Consider the following 17539-nt stretch of genomic DNA (forward strand, 5'->3'; position numbering starts at 1 on the left):
ATCCGTTTTCATCACAATGTCGCGTACACTCCTTCCTCTAGTGTAACACGGCATTATCCTGGTGTCTGTCAAATTCAGGGCTGTGTCCATTTGTATCAAGGGCCAAAGTTTCTTAGTAACCTGGCCAACAGTGGAACTGGCAGTACTAAAATGGTTAACCCACGGTAAGCTTTTACCCTTAGTAGCATGCTCCTGATACAATAATAGCGTGGACCTAGACTTAGACATAGCTTTTGCCTTGGCCTCACATAAGAGTTTGTAGCCATAACCCCGTTCCAGGAATTTGCCAAACATCACATCAATCTGCTCATTGGCCAATTTGTCTGTGCTACATATCCTCCTCGCCCTCAGGAACTGTGAATATGGTAAGCTAAACTTCATGGGTGCTGGATGGCAACTACTAGCGTGTAGTACCGTGTTACGGTCAGTAGGTTTAACAAATACAGATGTAATAATCGAGCCGTCTATAACCGTGAGTGCTACGTCAAGGAAGTTGACGGCTACTCTATCCATAGTGTAAGTCAGTTTAACCGTACTGTTGGTGGCATTGTGAGTCTCAATGACAGATACAAACTTTTCCTCCTCACCAGACCAAATCAAAAACAAATCATCGATGTATCGGGTGTAAAAAAATACATGCCCCGACACATCAAGATTAGAAAAGAAAATATCACGTTCAACCTCCATCATAAATGCGTTGGCGTATGATGGGGCGAAATTACTCCCCATCGCACAGCCAACGCACTGTAGATAGAAGTTCCCGTCATAAACAAAATAGTTATGCGTCAATACTAGTTCAAGTAGGGAAAGCACGAAACCAATATCAGGCCCTCGATAATTTACATCATTTGTCAATAACCTCCTCACTGCCCCCAGTCCTGCCTCATTGGGAATGACAGTGTAGAGGCTAGTGACATCGATGCTACACAACAGGCAATTAGCGGGTAAAGGTCCTAGTTCACTCAGCCTATTCAAGAAGGCTGTAGTGTCCAGCAGGTGCCCAGGTGACGCTCTAATGCTGGGTTGTAGTATAGCATCGATAAAAGTAGATACATTTTGAAATAATGATCCACGCGCAGCAATGATGGGCCTCCCAGGAGGTGCCACCATGCTCTTGTGGACTTTGGGCAACGTATATAAGAGAGGTGCCACCGGATCAACCACTTTCAATGCAAGACATAATTCAGGGGAAATGACATTGTTATCAACAGCACTCTTCAACAATGAATTAAGAATATTAGAATATTCATTAGTGGGGTCTTTCCTTAGGGGACTATACACCGCGACATCACCCAACTGTCTGGCGATCTCACGCTTGTAGTCACCCAGGTCCTGTACCTCTACGGCACCGCCTTTGTCGGCGGGCCGAATGACAATATCAGTGTATGCCCCCAAATCATGTAATGCTGCAAACTCATCCTTGGTCATATTAGAACATGTTACACCTGGATGCTTAGGGTTAGAAACAACTTTTTTGGACACTTCAGTGTCTAATGCATGCATAAAGGTTTTAATTGAGGGGTTCATCGAAACAGGTTCGAACACAGATTTAGGCTGTAACTTCAATACTTGTGCAGGGATATCACACACATTGGAAACAGTAGAAACAGTAGAAACAGTGGGGGGAGAAATAGCAGGTTTGTTAAAGTGTTCTTTCAGCTTCAAAAGCCTATTTAGCTTATACTTCTCCACCTCCCATTGCATCGTATCAAAACGGGTTGTGGGAACAAAGGACAGCCCCTTTGCCAACACCCGTTCCTCAGCATCAGTCAATATGTGTGTTGAAAGATTAAAGACTATGTCCTTAGAGGCGGCCTGCCCCTCCTTCCGCGACCTCGTACACTGACCTCCTCTCCTCGTCCTGTACCTGCGACGGGGGGTTTTGGTTGGCGTGTGCGTACCCCTAAAGGGGGAAGGATATTCTTCACACGCTTCCTAGATCTTGAAGGGCCATCAGAATCACTGGTCGTTATCAGGTCGGCAGAAGAATCAGTAGCTTCCTTATCGGTATGACCACGCCTCCGATATTGTCGGCCATATTGTCGCGGGCCATAGGGGTTGCCACCTCCTTGGGTCCAGGCATAAACCCTGTTCTGCTCATAGTCTGTATTAACAGTGAGTAGTTTGTTTTTCTTAAACTGTATAAGTTCACGTTTGTAAAGGCTGTACTTGGTGGTATGTATAAATGTATGTATGTAATGTAATGTGCTTTTATCCTGAAGAAGAACCCAATAAAGCTGGTTCGAAACGTTGAAGTTACTGCTGTTTCCTGCCTATGATTTGTGCTGAGTGCCGCCGTCTGTACGCTATTGTTATACCCCTGAGGGGGTCTGTGGATGGCACCACCGATTAATGAATATTGAAGAGGATGTGCAGCTCCACTCTGGACATTATATATATATATATATATATATATATATATATATATATATATATATATATATATATAGTCCACTGTTGCTGCCTGCACTGAATAGAGGCTGCCAGTATTATTTGCTCAGGCCAATGGCAGTGCTACTGCCTAAGTGTACCTACCTAGTAGTACTACCTACCTATTAGGCTGCTATATATATAATTTAATAAAAAAAATAATACCTGTCCTGCAGTGCTGCGTGGAACTGTAATAAATAATTCCATGCTGCTGGTTCACTGACGTGTGCCACTGCCAACCAGTACCTACTGCAAAAATATATATAATATATATAATTAATTCTTATAAATTCTGCTGGTGCATAATAGTCTGCTACTGCTGTAACTACCTTTTGTGGTGGCCACAGGCAGTGCTACTGCCTACCTACCTAGTAGTTTCACTACCTACTAGGCTGCTATATTAATATTTAATTGATTTAATTATATATAGTCCACTGGTGCTGCCTGCATTGAATAGAGGCTGCCATCCTGCCCTGCCATCAGCATAAACAAGAGGTGGTGACGCGCTGGAACTCCACCCTCTACATGCTGCAGAGGATGGAGGAGCAGCAAAAGGCCATTGAAGCCTACATGGCCACCTACAACATAGGCAGAGGAGCGGGGCTGCACCTGACGCATGTGAAGTGGTGAGGGAGGAAAGGAAACACCCGCCTAGCGAGCCAGATAGCTGAATCCACCCTAGCGATCAATTGAGTGAGAGAAGTAGCAGCCAGATAGCCCTCACATATCAGATAGGGGTCTTGTTGGCTGCTTACCCGTACATGTACGGTTAGGTAGTAAGACACCGGTTGCTGAAAAGCGATACATCTCCAACCCAGGGTTCCTAGAGAGGTGGAGGAACTCTTCCATCTGCCACCTTAAAACTGATGGTACTTGTGCAGTTTCACAGTGCCAGCATGCTACTTCTGGGTTCTACGCTCGCCACAAACTATGTTAAAAAAAGTAACTTAACTCCATGCCAACATGGATAGTTCATACCTCCACTATCCATGTTGGCATGGAGTTGATTTTAAATAGCGTGGCGAGCGTAGCAAGCCTTCAAGCCCGCAGCGTGGGCGAGCGAAGCGAGCCCCGCAAGGGGACTCAGATGCACGGTGCCATACTGGTGCCGTGAAACTACACAAGTACCAAATTGATTAGCCCCCTCCCCTCCACCCATTAGGCAATGATTTAAGAGACGACTGCTAATAAATGAATAATAATCACAAAATTAAACAATCAGATTACATTAATTAATAATAATGATAATCACAATCAAGCCAGATAGGGGTCTTGTTGGATATTAAACTGATCGAAACAGTTACACACTTGCAGACAAACTCTGTGCTGCACGAAATGCCCACTGCTCCTTGGCTGCACATGGTAAACAGCGCACGATCAAGCCAGATAGTGGTCTTTTTGGGGCCTAGTTTTTTAAACTGCCATCCTGTCTGCCGATGCAGTGCCACTCTTACATGAGCCACGTGTTTGTGCCGCACACTTGTGTGGCTTAGCATAGTTATCCAGCTACCTCGGTGCAACCTTTTGCCCTAAAAACAATATTGTGAGGTGTTGCATGGTATTGTACCCTGTGTATCATATAACTGCATCCTGACCTCTGCTGAAGTATAAATGTCACTAACTGGTCAAACAAAATATATTTTTACTGCTGAGTCAAAATAATTCAAATATAAGTGTCCACTCACTTCCTCTATGAGGTATCGGTGCTGCTGTGTCACATGCTGATAATATTAGTATCATAAAAGCAATCTTAGGGGGGTATTCAATCTTCGGGTCACGGCAGACGAGCTTGCTCGCCTGCCGTGACCCAGTCCCGTTCTCGGTCAGCTCGACCGAGAACATGCAGGCGGGATTCAATGTCCCGCCTGCAGCGGGACGAGAAGGGGGCGTGGCCGCGAGTTGCGGCCGGGAAGTGACGAGATGCAGCCGGCAGCTCGTCACTTCCCGGCTGTTCTCGGCAGAACGAGCCCGACAGCTAGAGATGTCGGGCTCGTTCTGCCAGGAAACCCTGTTCAATGCTGTCGGGGAAGACAGCATTGAATAGGGCCCGTCGAGCATCTCCCCCATGGGAGATGCTCGACGGCGATTGAATATCCCCCTTAATGTCACAACTCTATTATGATGTCACAATGGCAGCTGGACCTGCTTGGGAATGTTATGGTGACTTTTTGCAGCTATACAAAAAATATGACAGTGTTATGTGACTTTCTAATTTCTATCTGGGGTATTTAATTATTGAGGGCATGTCTATAGCAGGGGAATAATTGGTAATTCTGTAATAGTGGAAAGTCTGGATTGGAATTAATAATTGGCCACAATTCCTTGATAAAGGCCGAACCCTGGCCAAAGCACGTTGGGACACAGAATCAACATACCAGGACACTTCCACCAACATAGGCACAGTCTCCTCCAAGACCGAGTTGAGCGCACGGGCACTCCGGTGACGTCACCCAGGTTAGCCGCGATCTCGCGAGACCGGTAACCCAGAAGTTACATCCCGTCCGCAGTGCCTGTGGAGCCGGGACATCAGGAGGCTGCAAGCGGCTGCTGCAGCCTCTCCTCATCCAGACGCCGCACGGACTTTAAAAAGGGTAAGCAGCAGGTCAGCGGGACGCCGCTCCCTGCTGACACTCATCTACATCATCCACAATTGTGACTTGGACTTTGTCAGTTCAGCGTTTGCTGCTGACACGCAGATCACCACCCCCACTGCCCTATCCGCACTGTGTTATCATTACCATTAATAAATCCTAACACTTTAACCCAAACACCACTAGTTGTTATCTCTACATGTGGTACACATCTGATGATACTTTCAGCAGGTTTCCAATGTAGTTACACTATAATGGGGCACATTCCCATCTCATTAGGTACGGATTAGCAACACCAGCTATTCTTAGTACCTGTGAAGGTGAGCACAGTACCAATTCCCTTATTTAACAGCCTTTAGAGTTTGGACCACTCTGGTTCTGCAGTCCCTTCATACAGAGGTAATTCTAGCGCCATACCAACCCCCCTTTTCCATTCACAATTATATGTATGCATGTATGTAACAGTCTCTAAAATGATAGTTGGTGCTTAATCTCTCTCTAAACTTTAATAAATATACCTAATATTCAGTTACAATTACCACCCAATGTATGTCATTTGGTTGTATGGTATTGTACGCTGTGTATCATATAACTGCATCCTGACATCTGCTGAAGTATAAAAGTCACTAACTGGTCAAACAATATATGAGTCCAAATACTTCAAATAATATAAGTGTCCACTCGCTTCCTCTATGAGACATCGGTGCTGCTGTGTCACATGCTGATATTATTTGAATTATTTGGACTCATATATATTTGTATATAGTTTGTTTTACCAGTTAGTGACTTTTATACTTTTTTATACTGATTTTCGGGAGCCTCCTGACCATTCTGGTAGAGTAAGTAAGTATGGGGGAGGGATATGCCTTAGCTTATGACATGTTTGTGGGTGGGATTAGCAATTGATTGCGGAAGGCTCATTTCTATTTCCATTTTTTTGTTCCGGCAGGTTTACATCATCCTGCTGTCTCTCCCTTCATGCCAACATCTCCAGAGGGAGTGTATTAGGCAGAAGCCTGCGTCAGCTCCACCAGATGACATTTATTATTCAGACGAGGATGTGGAGCCCACGCAGAAGAAGACAAAAATGATGATAGGTGACACTAATACACCTGTCTCTCGCTCTATGTCACCTTTTCCACACAAGAGCAAAATATTCAGAGAGATCCCATTGTCAAATTAGTGATGCCACTAGTACACCTAATTGGTCATAGGGGAGGGGGGATTTACTAAGATGGGAGATCTATTTCAAATGGGATATTGCTATGGGCTACCAACCAGAATCTACTTCTTATTTATTTAGATAATACATAGTATTTGATTGGTTGTCATAGCAATATCTGATCTGAAATAGAACTCCCATTTTAGTAAATTTCCCCCGTAGAGTTTATGGTGGGATGTATAGCTTGAGCCCCATACACACTATGTGATCCGGTTGGAGAGGTGAGCGGAGGCCATTAACAATGTGCTCCATGGTCTGTACAAGCTAAGGTGATGAGGCAGGTCATTATCGACCCACAAATGCATCATTGGAGGTGTACACACTGGGCATATACTGAACGATATCACTCTAAAGTGCCAAAATGAGCAATATGGTGCATTATGTGCATTAACCTTACTGTAACAATTGCAAATGTTTCCATTGTGAGACAAATAAAGGAATTCTGTATCACCTAGAACAGGCCTGACCAGCCTGTGGCTCTCCAGCTATTGTGAAACTACAAGTCCCAGCATGCCTTGCCACAGTTTTGCTAGAGAGCCACAGGATGGCCAGGTCTGGCCTACAGGGTCTATAGTAGCAAAGACTGTAAATTAAATGCAGTTATTGACCAAATGTTTGGGAAACTAGGGGAATGTGTAGAGACCTTAGCTGAAGGGAAACTAGCCCAGAAAAGCTTGAGAATGCGCCAGACTACCAAATGGGGGACTGCAGCGGGGATACACCAGCATATGCAGGTACGTATGACGCACCCGGTAACCCCCTGTAAGGGGCGTATTTCTGATATGCAGCCTGCTGCAATGGAAAAGCCTGGAAACCAAACTACTGTAGGCCTGTATAAACAACTAGGTGCCCAGCAGTCTGAGGTGAGGTAAACGACCATGTATTCTGCAAACTGATGACCCACCAGCAACAAAAACATCGCTGGTAAACTCGTGGTAAAATTAAGAGGCATAAGGCCCTGTAAGCAAGGCTGCTCAGACTGGGGCCCGGCTATGCCAGTAGGCAGGGAGGCCACATGGAGTGAGCCTTGAAGGGCATGCTGGTTCCTATAGTGCCACAAGGAGGATTTAGGGTAACTCCTGATAAACTGGATTTCAACTTGGATATATTGGTAAGTGCTGTTTGCATGTAGCCTTACAGTAAGACAATTACAGTATATGGCCCAGATTGGGTGCTGTTATCATGCACTGTAGGACTTCCAGCATCAAAGAAGCCTCGGTTTTACAAATCTTATTACTAATGCCCTTTGGTGTGCTGGGGGTTAAACCCCCCCTCCCTTGCAGCACCTGGGGGGCATTACTAGTTTGATTGAGCAGCTCTCACCAGTGTTTTAGCTAATAGAGAGGGCAGAAATGGTGGGCCAACTGTAACAGGCATGGCTGCACCATCCCAAGTGAGGCTCCATCCCAAGTGAGTGCACCATCCCACAGACAAAAGGCCTTGTGCCTCAAAGACACCCCCCATATTAAATGCCAAAAGTGAAATCAAACCTAGTAACCAGGGCACCAGCAAGTGGTGCTGTAGCACCACCACTGCCAGCATGGAATTCCCCAGCCCTGACACTGTCTACATGTGGCTGTGATCCAGGACAGGGTATTTTGTGCAAGAGGGAGTAGATAAGGTACACAGACAGAAAAAGCAAGCTATACAGGGAGGAATGAGGAGTGTAAGTACAAAAGTGTGAAGAATGGGAGAGAATGTGCTGACTTAGCTGCTTCTGCTTCCAGACTAATCCAGACTCAAAGAGGAAGTCCTTCCTATCCACTTGCCTATATGTACCCATCTCTAAGCTGCCGCCCCTATGCTACCTAATTGGCAGATCTAACTGCCACTCACCTGAGATTTCCATTGGCCTTATCCTATCTTTTCAATAGCTTTGTTTAACAATCACAAATTCACAGGCTCTTAAATACACTCGAGCCTATGCGGCACTTGTTCTATAATAAGGTGGTAGGCTGTCACTATCTCCTTTGATAGGAAGTTTCAGGAGAAAAGGAAGCATGATGGGCTTGTGCATTAATATTGCTTTTATGATACTAATATTATCAGCATGTGACACAGCAGCACCAATACCTCATAGAGGAAGTAAGTGGACACATATTTAGAGACAGGATTATATGCATTTGCATATTTGCATATGTATTTGCATATTTTGCCCATTCTCCCTGGTTATTGCATATTTTACCTAAAATCTAGTGATGGTGCATAGTTTTCCAAAGGGGGGCACTTCACATATTAGGCCCCACCCCCTTTCCACCCGAGAATCAAGGCACTGCTTTGCCCTGCTGCTGGCCAGGTAGTGGTTGAGTGTGCAGGCCGGGACAATATGTGCGCAGTGTGGGGAAGCTTGGATGTACGCTACGTCTGACACTGCTCTAGGCTGCCAATCCATTTGAATAAAAGTCAGTTCGGACGGATGCCATTACGAAGCTCCTGAAACTTTGCCTGCCCCTGGCCTGGGACTTTGCGCCAAGAGAGAGACTTCTGCAGCAGAGGAGGTGGAAGGGTTGTGACATCATATGGGGTGGAGGAAACGCCTGGTCACAGTGAGTATGCGTTTCAGGGAGGAAGCCTTCCACTGCACCACCCTCACATGCTATGCTGACATTTGATCCATCTACACTGGAGATGAGGGTCCGTATAGTTGATGACAGAAGAGCATAGGACCCTGCAGTCTGCTGTGAGGAGGTTATTCTGGTTGGTGCGGTCCGTTCCGAATTCTTTCGGAGCTGACCGAACACCATGCTGTGCGGACATCGTAAGAAGAGACGCCCACAGGTCCTCCGCATTCGAACGGACTCACTCTCTAAGAAGAGGGTGTGTTTCCGGACAACATCGGTGGCCACACAAAGATTCTGCACGGTCTTACAGCGTCAGAACACAAGGGAAGCTGCCCGTACGCACCGATGCGGTGTATTTACGCAAAACATACTACTATAATCGGAACTCATACATCACACACATGACACACTTATGCAATTAGGCTACCTCATAAAAAAGGGATTGCTTTTATTGGTCATCAATTATTTCCTAATTGATAATTAAACACATTTTATCCCCAAATGTGTGCTGTTATTGCTGAATGTAAAAGTGACATGTATATTTATATTAGTGATACCAATTTCTGCCCATTGCTTGCAGTGTAAATGTGTGTAAAAAATGCAGCCGTGCTTTCAGCATATATTTGTGCCTTTAGTAATGGTCCATTTAGGCTGCAATGGTTCCAATTGAAGCAATGAAAAGAGTGTAATTAATGACTAATGAGTAGAGGAGTGGATTGTATTGTGTTCAGCTGAGAGTGGTTCAGGTGAGGCCATACTAATTGGGTGATTCGAATGCCTAGCGCATGACCTAGTGGTGTCCGCAAAGTAATACTTGCTTATGAAGACCGCATATTTCCTGCCTGTTGGTTCGTTTGCAGTCAGTGTGCTGTCCGAATGCACGCCTACCACAGTTAGTGCACTCCCTCGTGTACGCCCATATTTACGCCCAGTTTAGCCCACTTTGAAACTACGCCCTTGTGTAGGTCCGAATGACGCCCATATTACGCCCATATTTCCAGAGTGAATGCGGTGCACATTTCTGTACGGTATTAGTGAGAACGAGTACGGAGACCGTGCTTGGCACATGCGCATTGCGTTGCCTACGCATGCGCAGATGGCTAAAAAACGCCATCCGAAAGAATTCGGAACGGACCGCATCGACCAGAATAAGGCCCTAAGTGCTAACATAGCATCCAAATTCAAATAATGCTCAGTTACCTCAGTGGATGTGGAACGGTCCTTTTCCACTTACTGTATAAAAATATTTTGATTGATCGAAGAAGACATAACCTTACTACCGAACATTCGGAACAGTACCTGATTGTTTATGTTTTCAAGAGTAACAAAATGTTAAATACTTGTTAATGATCAATATGTTATTCGGTACTTGTTTCCTAGCACGGCCACACCGATTTACATCGGGGTGGTCGTGTCGGAAAAATCGGGTCGATCGCATCGCATGCGATTTGGTCGCATGCGATGCGATCGTCGCGACCGACCGATTTTGGACCCGATTTTTTTTTTTAATGAAATGTAAATCGGGTCCCTGGGACCCGATTTTACATTGTATTCAATGTAAAAATATTCCCAACCCCCCCAAATTTAACGGCGTACACCGCACCCCACGATAGACGCCAACCCGAAGCGTGGCGAGCGCAGCGAGCCCGCGAGGGGCGGCGGTGCGCGTCCTCCGACCTTTTCATTCCCCTACTATCCACGTCGGCGTGGAGTTGAGAATAGAATAGTGTGGCGAGCGCAGCGAGCCACCGAGCCCGAAGCGTGGCGAGCGCAGCGAGCCCTGCGAGGGGACGCGGATACCTTCACAGGTAAACGCGTCCCTTCGCGGACTTCACAGGTGTCCGCGTCGCCACGGACACCTGTAAAGCCCGCGAGGGGACGCGTATAACTGTGAAGGTATCCGCGTCCCCTCGCGGGGCTCGCTGCGCTCGCCACGCTTCGGGCTCGGTGGCTCGCTGCGCTCGCCACACTATTCTATTCTCAACTCCACGCCGACGTGGATAGTAGGGGAATGAAAAGGTCGGAGGACGCGCACCGCCGCCCCTCGCGGGCTCGCTGCGCTCGCCACGCTTCGGGTTGGCGTCTATCGTGGGGTGACGACAGGGACATCTATAATGTGAAATGGGTCATATTGGCCCATTTCACACATTTTTTCACTATTTCAATGTCAAAAAATATTTTAACATTGAACCCGATGGAAATATTGGGGGCATCGCGTCGTGACCATTGTTAATGGTCCCGACCGACGCGATGCCCCCGATATTTTACCTTTCCCGACACGATTTCAATGTTAAAATATTTTTTAACATTGAAGCCTATGGGGAAATCGCGGGCATCGCGTCGGTCGCGTCGGGACCATTGTTAACGGTCCCGACCGACGCGATGCCCCCGATATTTTATCCTAGCCGGCCAAATGGACCTGATTTCAAAGGAAATCGGGTCCATCTTATGGATCGTGTACCTTAACTAAAGGTACACGATCCATAAGATTTGTGGCCGTGCTAGGAAACAAGTACCGTTATTCTTATTAATGGTACGCTGATTTTTAAATAAGTAAAAAATTACCTTTTTTAAATTATTTAATGTGGCATATTTTAACACTTTTCATGCATATTTTAAGTATATTTCATGCATAATGGCATGGATATTTCAGGCTTTTTATGTTGCATATAATCCTGTCTCTACTGATAATATTATTATCATAAAAGCAATCTTAATGCATAAGCACATCATGCTTCCTTTTCTCCTGACACTTCCTATCAAAGGAGATAGTGACAGCCTACCACCTGATACGATGTTACAACTCTATTAACTCTATTATGATTAGAGATATGCGGATTCGGATTTCCCAGATCCGAGTCCGCACGGACATCATCAATCCGAGCCCGGATCAGAGCAGCGGAACTTCCCACCTGACTCGGATCCGGGTGCGCGGGCAAAACGTCATCGCCCGGTGTCGGATTCTCGCGAGATCACGGAACCTTAAATTCCGCAACCTCACGCCGCCATCTTCACTCCATTCTCGGAGAAGGGTGGGGTAGGGTGTGCTGCTGTTTATGGTCTCTGCTGGGGCCCATGCTGCTGTGTACTGTGTCTCTGCTCAGTGTTCAAGACTATTGCAAGGACGACTGGTGATGTGTACTATCTCTACTTTCTGCTGGGGCCTGCCTCTGCTGAATCTGCTCCTGTATAGTCAGTCACAGTGTGATAGTTCACTGGTGCTGCTAGTGCCACTGCCTGCCCTGCATTGCCTAGTACAATTAATTAATTCCAGTCTGCTCTCTGCTGTTGCCACTGGCTAGTGGCTACCAGTACCTATTGCAGTATATAATTCCAGTGTGCTGTTGCCCCTGATGACCAGTACCTTTCACAATATATAATTCCAGATGTTGCCACTGGCTACAAGCATTTATCGCAGTATATAATTTCAGTCTGCTGTTGCCACTGGCTACCAGTATTTATCACAGTATATAATTCCACTTGGCTGTTGCCACTGGCTACCTGTATTATTTATTGCAGTATATAATTCCAATCTGCTGTTGCCACTGGCTAGGATACCAGTATTTATTGCAGTATATAGTTCCAGTGTGCTGTTGCCCCTGGTGACCAGTATTTATCGCAGTATATAATTCCAGTCTGCTGTTGCCACTAACTAGGCTACCAGTATTTATCACAGTATATAATTCCACTTTGCTATTGCCACTGCTTGCCAGTATTTATCGCAGTATATAATTCCACTTTGCTGTTGCAGCTGGCTACCAGTATTATATATCGCAGTATATAATTCCAGGCTTCTATTGCCACTGGCTAGGCTACCAGTATTTATCACAGTATATAATTCCAGTGTGCTGTTGCCACTGGCTACCAGTATTTGTCGCAGTATATAATTCCAGTCTGCTGTTGCCACTAACTAGGCTACCTGTATTTATCGCAGTATATAATTCAAGTCTGCTGTTGCCACTGGCTACCAGGATTTATCGCAGTATATAAAAATCCAGTTTGCTGTTGCCACTGGCTACCAGTATTTATTGCCGTATATGATTCCAGTCTACTGTTGCCACTGCCTACCAGTATTTATCGCAGTATATAATTCCATTCTGCTTTTAGCGCTGGCTACCAGAATTTATCGCAGTATATAATTACAGTCTGCTGTTGCCACTGGCTACCAGTATTTATCGCAGTATATAATTCCAGTTTGCTGTTGCCATTGGCTGCCAGTATTTATCGCAGTATATAATTTAGAGATGTGCGGACTCGGATTCCAGAGATCTGAGCCTGCACGAACGTCATCAATGCGAGCACGGTGCCGGATTTCGTGAGGATTTAAATAGCGGCTCCCACCATCTTCCCTCCAGTCTAGTAGTAGGTTGGGAGAGGGTGTGTTGGTGCTGCAGCTGGGGCTTAAACTTGAGCTTGACCTTCAACGCAATATATTATTTGCTGGGGCTGTCTCCCTAAGTGCTGCTGTGTACTCTGTTCTCCTCTCTTCTTAGGGTGGGATCACCATAGCAAGGACAGTCTAACTGTGTACTTGTAGTACTACTGTCTCCTCTGTGCTGGGCCCTACCTCTGGTGCTGTGCTGTACCTAATATTATATATTATATTCATAATTAATTATATATATATATATATATATATATAGTCCACTTTTGCTGCCTGCACTGAATAGAGGCTGCCAGTATTATTTGCTCAGGCCAATGGCAATGCTACTGCCTAAGTGTACCTACCTAGTAGCACTACCTACCTATTAGGCTGCTATATATATAATTTAATAAAAAAAATAATACCTGTCCTGCAGTGCTGCGTGGAACTGTAATAAATAATTCCATGCTGCTGGTTCACTGACGTGTGCCACTGCCAACCAGTACCTACTGCAATAATATATATAATATATATAATTAATTCTTATAAATTCTGCTGGTGCATAATAGTCTGCTACTGCTGTAACTACCTTTTGTGGTGGCCACAGGCAGTGCTACTGCCTACCTACCTAGTAGTTTCACTACCTACTAGGCTGCTATATTAATATTTAATTGATTTAATTATATATAGTCCACTGGTGCTGCCTGCACTGAATAGAGGCTGCCATCCTGCCCTGCCATCAGCATAAACAAGAGGTGGTGACGCGCTGGAACTCCACCCTCTATATGCTGCAGAGGATGGAGGAGCAGCAAAAGGCCATTGAAGCCTACACGGCCACCTACGACATAGGCAGAGGAGCGGGGCTGCACCTGATGCATTTGAAGTGGTGAGGGAGGAAAGGAAACACCCGCCTAGCGAGCCAGATAGCTGAATCCACCCTAGCGATCAATTGAGTGAGAGAAATAGCAGCCAGATAGCCCTCAAATACCAGATAGGGGTCTTGTTGGCTGCTTACCCGTACATGTACGGACACCGGTTGCTGAAAAGCGATACATCTCGAACCCAGGGTTCCTAGAGAGGTGGAGGAACTCTTCCATCTGCCACCTTAAAATTGATTAGCCCCCTCCCCTCCACCCATTAGGCAATGATGTAAGAGATGACTGCTAATAAATGAATAATAATCACAAAATTAAACAATCAGATTACATTAATTAATAATAATCATAATCACAATCAAGCCAGATAGGGACTTGTTGGATGTTAAACTGATCGAAACAGTTACACACTTGCAGACAAACTCTGTGCTGCACGAAATGCCTACTGCTCCTTGGTTGCACATGGTAAACAGCGCACGATCAAGCCAGATAGTGGTCTTTTTGGGGCCTAGTTTTTTAAACTGCCATCCTGTCTGCCGATGCAGTGCCACTCTTACATGAGCCACATGTTTGTGCCGCACACTTGTGTGGCTTAGCATAGTTATCCAGCTACCTCGGTGCAACCTTTTGCCCTAAAATCAATATTGTGAGGTGTTGTATGGTATTGTACCCTGTGTATCATATAACTGCATCCTGACCTCTGCTGAAGTATAAATGTCACTAACTGGTCAAACAAAATATATTTTTTACTGCTGAGTCAAAATAATTCAAATATAAGTGTCCACTCACTTCCTCTATGAGGTATCGGTGCTGCTGTGTCATATTCTGATAATATTAGTATCATAAAAGCAATCTTAATGTCACAACTCTATTATGATGTCACAATGGCAGCTGGACCTGCTTGGGAATGTTATGGTGACTTTTTGCAGCTACAGTATACAAAAAATATGTCAGTGTTATGTGACTTTCTAATTGCTATCTGGGGTATTTAATTATTGAGGGCATGTCTATAGCAGGGGACTAATTGTTAATTCTGTAATAGTGGAAAGTCTGGATTGGAATTAATAATTGGCCACAATTCCTTGATAAAGGCCGGACCCCGGCCGAAACGCGTTGGTACACAGAATCAACATACCAGGACACTTCCACCAACATAGGCACAGTCTCCTCCAAGACCGAGTTGAGCGCACGGGCACTCCGGTAACGTCACCCAGGTTAGCCGCGATCTCGCGAGACCGGTAATCCGGAAGTCACGTCCCGTCCGCAGTGCCTGTGGAGCTGGGACATCAGAAGGCTGCAAGCGGCTGCTGCAGCCTCTCCTCATCCAGATGCCGCACGGACTTTAAGAAGGGTAAGCAGCAGGTCAGCGGGACGCCGCTCCCTGCTGACACTCATCTACATCATCCACAATTGTGACTTGGACTTTGTCAGTTCAGCGTTTGCTGCTGACACGCAGATCACCACCCCCACTGCCCTATCCGCACTGTGTTATCATTACCATTAATAAATCCTAACACTTTAACCCAGACACCACTGGTTGTTATCTCTACATGTGGTACACATCTGATTATACTTTCAGCAGGTTTCCAATGTAGTTACACTATAGTGGGGCATATTCCCATCTCATTAGGTACGGATTAGCAACACCAGCTATTCTTAGTACCTGTGAAGGTGAGCGCAGTACCAATTCCCTTATTTAACAGCCTTTAGAGTTTAGACCACTCTGGTTCTGCAGCCCCTTCATACAGAGGTAATTCTAGCGCCATACCAACCCCCCTTTTCCATTCACAATTATATGTATGCATGTATGTAACAGTCTCTAAAATGATAGTTGGTGCTTAATCTCTCTCTAAACTTTAATAATTATACCTAATATTCAGTTACAATTACCACCCAGTGTATGACTGGTGTAGTGCTGTGTCATTTGGTTGTATGGTATTGCACCCTGTGTATCATATAACTGCATCCTGACATCTGCTGAAGTATAAAAGTCACTAACTGGTCAAACAATATATGAGTCCAAATACTTCAAATAATATAAGTGTCCACTCACTTCCTCTATGAGGCATCGGTGCTGCTGTGTCACATGCTGATAATATTATTATCATAAAAGCAATCTTAATGCAGAAGCACATCATGCCTACCACCTGATATGATGTTACAACTCTATTATGATTAGAGATATGCAGACTCGGATTTCCCAGATCCGAGCCCGCACGGACATCATCAATCCGAGCCCGGATCCGAGCAGCGCTCGGAGCTTCCCGCCTGACTTGGATCCGGGCGCGTGGGCAAAATGTCTTCGCCCGGCGTCGGATTCTCGCGAGATTATGGAACCCTTAAATTCCGCAACCTCTGTTCTATGCACGAGTTAATAACGAATGTCTTTATAATGGGACTGCTAGGAAATTACTGGTTTCTTCATTTATTCGTTTTTGTTCACAAATGTTATGCAATACAAGAACAATGTTTCTTAGATTTCCAGGTTCTAAACAATACTAAAAACCTAGGGCAGTGATTCCATACCACATTACCGTAGGTCTTAAAAGCTGCCCATCACATAAAATATTTTTTAATTTCAAATGCCTTTTGACATTTTTATTACCCAATGCCTATGAGTTTTGCAGAACAGGTCAACCTAAAGCTGTGTACACACGGTGCACTATATTGCTCAGTGTCCCGTTTTCATCAGCGACCAGAGATGGTCAATAATGAAAAGACGACTCTGCCAGGGGAGCCGCAGGGTGAAATAGCTGACTTCTGCGACCATTAAGGGCTGTACATGGGAGTGCGCACCCCTCGATTTATCGCCCACAGAACAAAGAAATCACTGGCAATATGGTCGCTCAGCGACCATATTGCCAGCAATATGTGCATAAAATCGCCCTGTGTGTACACAGCTTAAATACTAGGTGCTAACAGACATATTACTGAAGTTCTGTAATCATTCGACTATGCTCATAATTTAAAACTGACATAGTGGATAAAGATGCATGTTGGATAAAAGCTTATATCCAGCTTTAATTAAATGTAAACAGTTACATGTAATCTCTTGCACCTACAAATTGGTTGTGTAATAACCTGCTAAACAATGTATTGCATGTTATGATGAAGCATGCTATAGTGAGTTTGTTTACAGTGGTAAATAATTCCCAGCAGCCTTGGCAAAAAAAAACTAGCATGTCACATGACCAGTGTCAGAAGGAGAATGAGCAGCAGTTGGGCAGTGCAGTCTGTGAGGAGAAGTCCATGGAGAAAGGTGTGTGACAGATAGCAGAAGCATGGAGGATGCTTATACTTATTGGGGACATGCAGAGACAGCTCATTAGTTGCTGGGATTCCCTCTCAAGTTATTGAAATAAAATACCTGTCAGACTGTAAATGATAAAATGAGAGGTGTGGAGAGTCCAGCCCCAAGATACATACTGTACCTGTACCAGCCCAGGAAAGAGGTGTTCTCATATTTACCTACACAGCTGAATACAGTTTAAAGACAT

This window comes from Crinia signifera, chromosome 3 (genome assembly GCF_055691185.1).
Source record: "Crinia signifera chromosome 3, ASM5569118v1, whole genome shotgun sequence".
In the NCBI taxonomy this organism is placed as follows: Eukaryota; Metazoa; Chordata; class Amphibia; order Anura; family Myobatrachidae; genus Crinia; species Crinia signifera.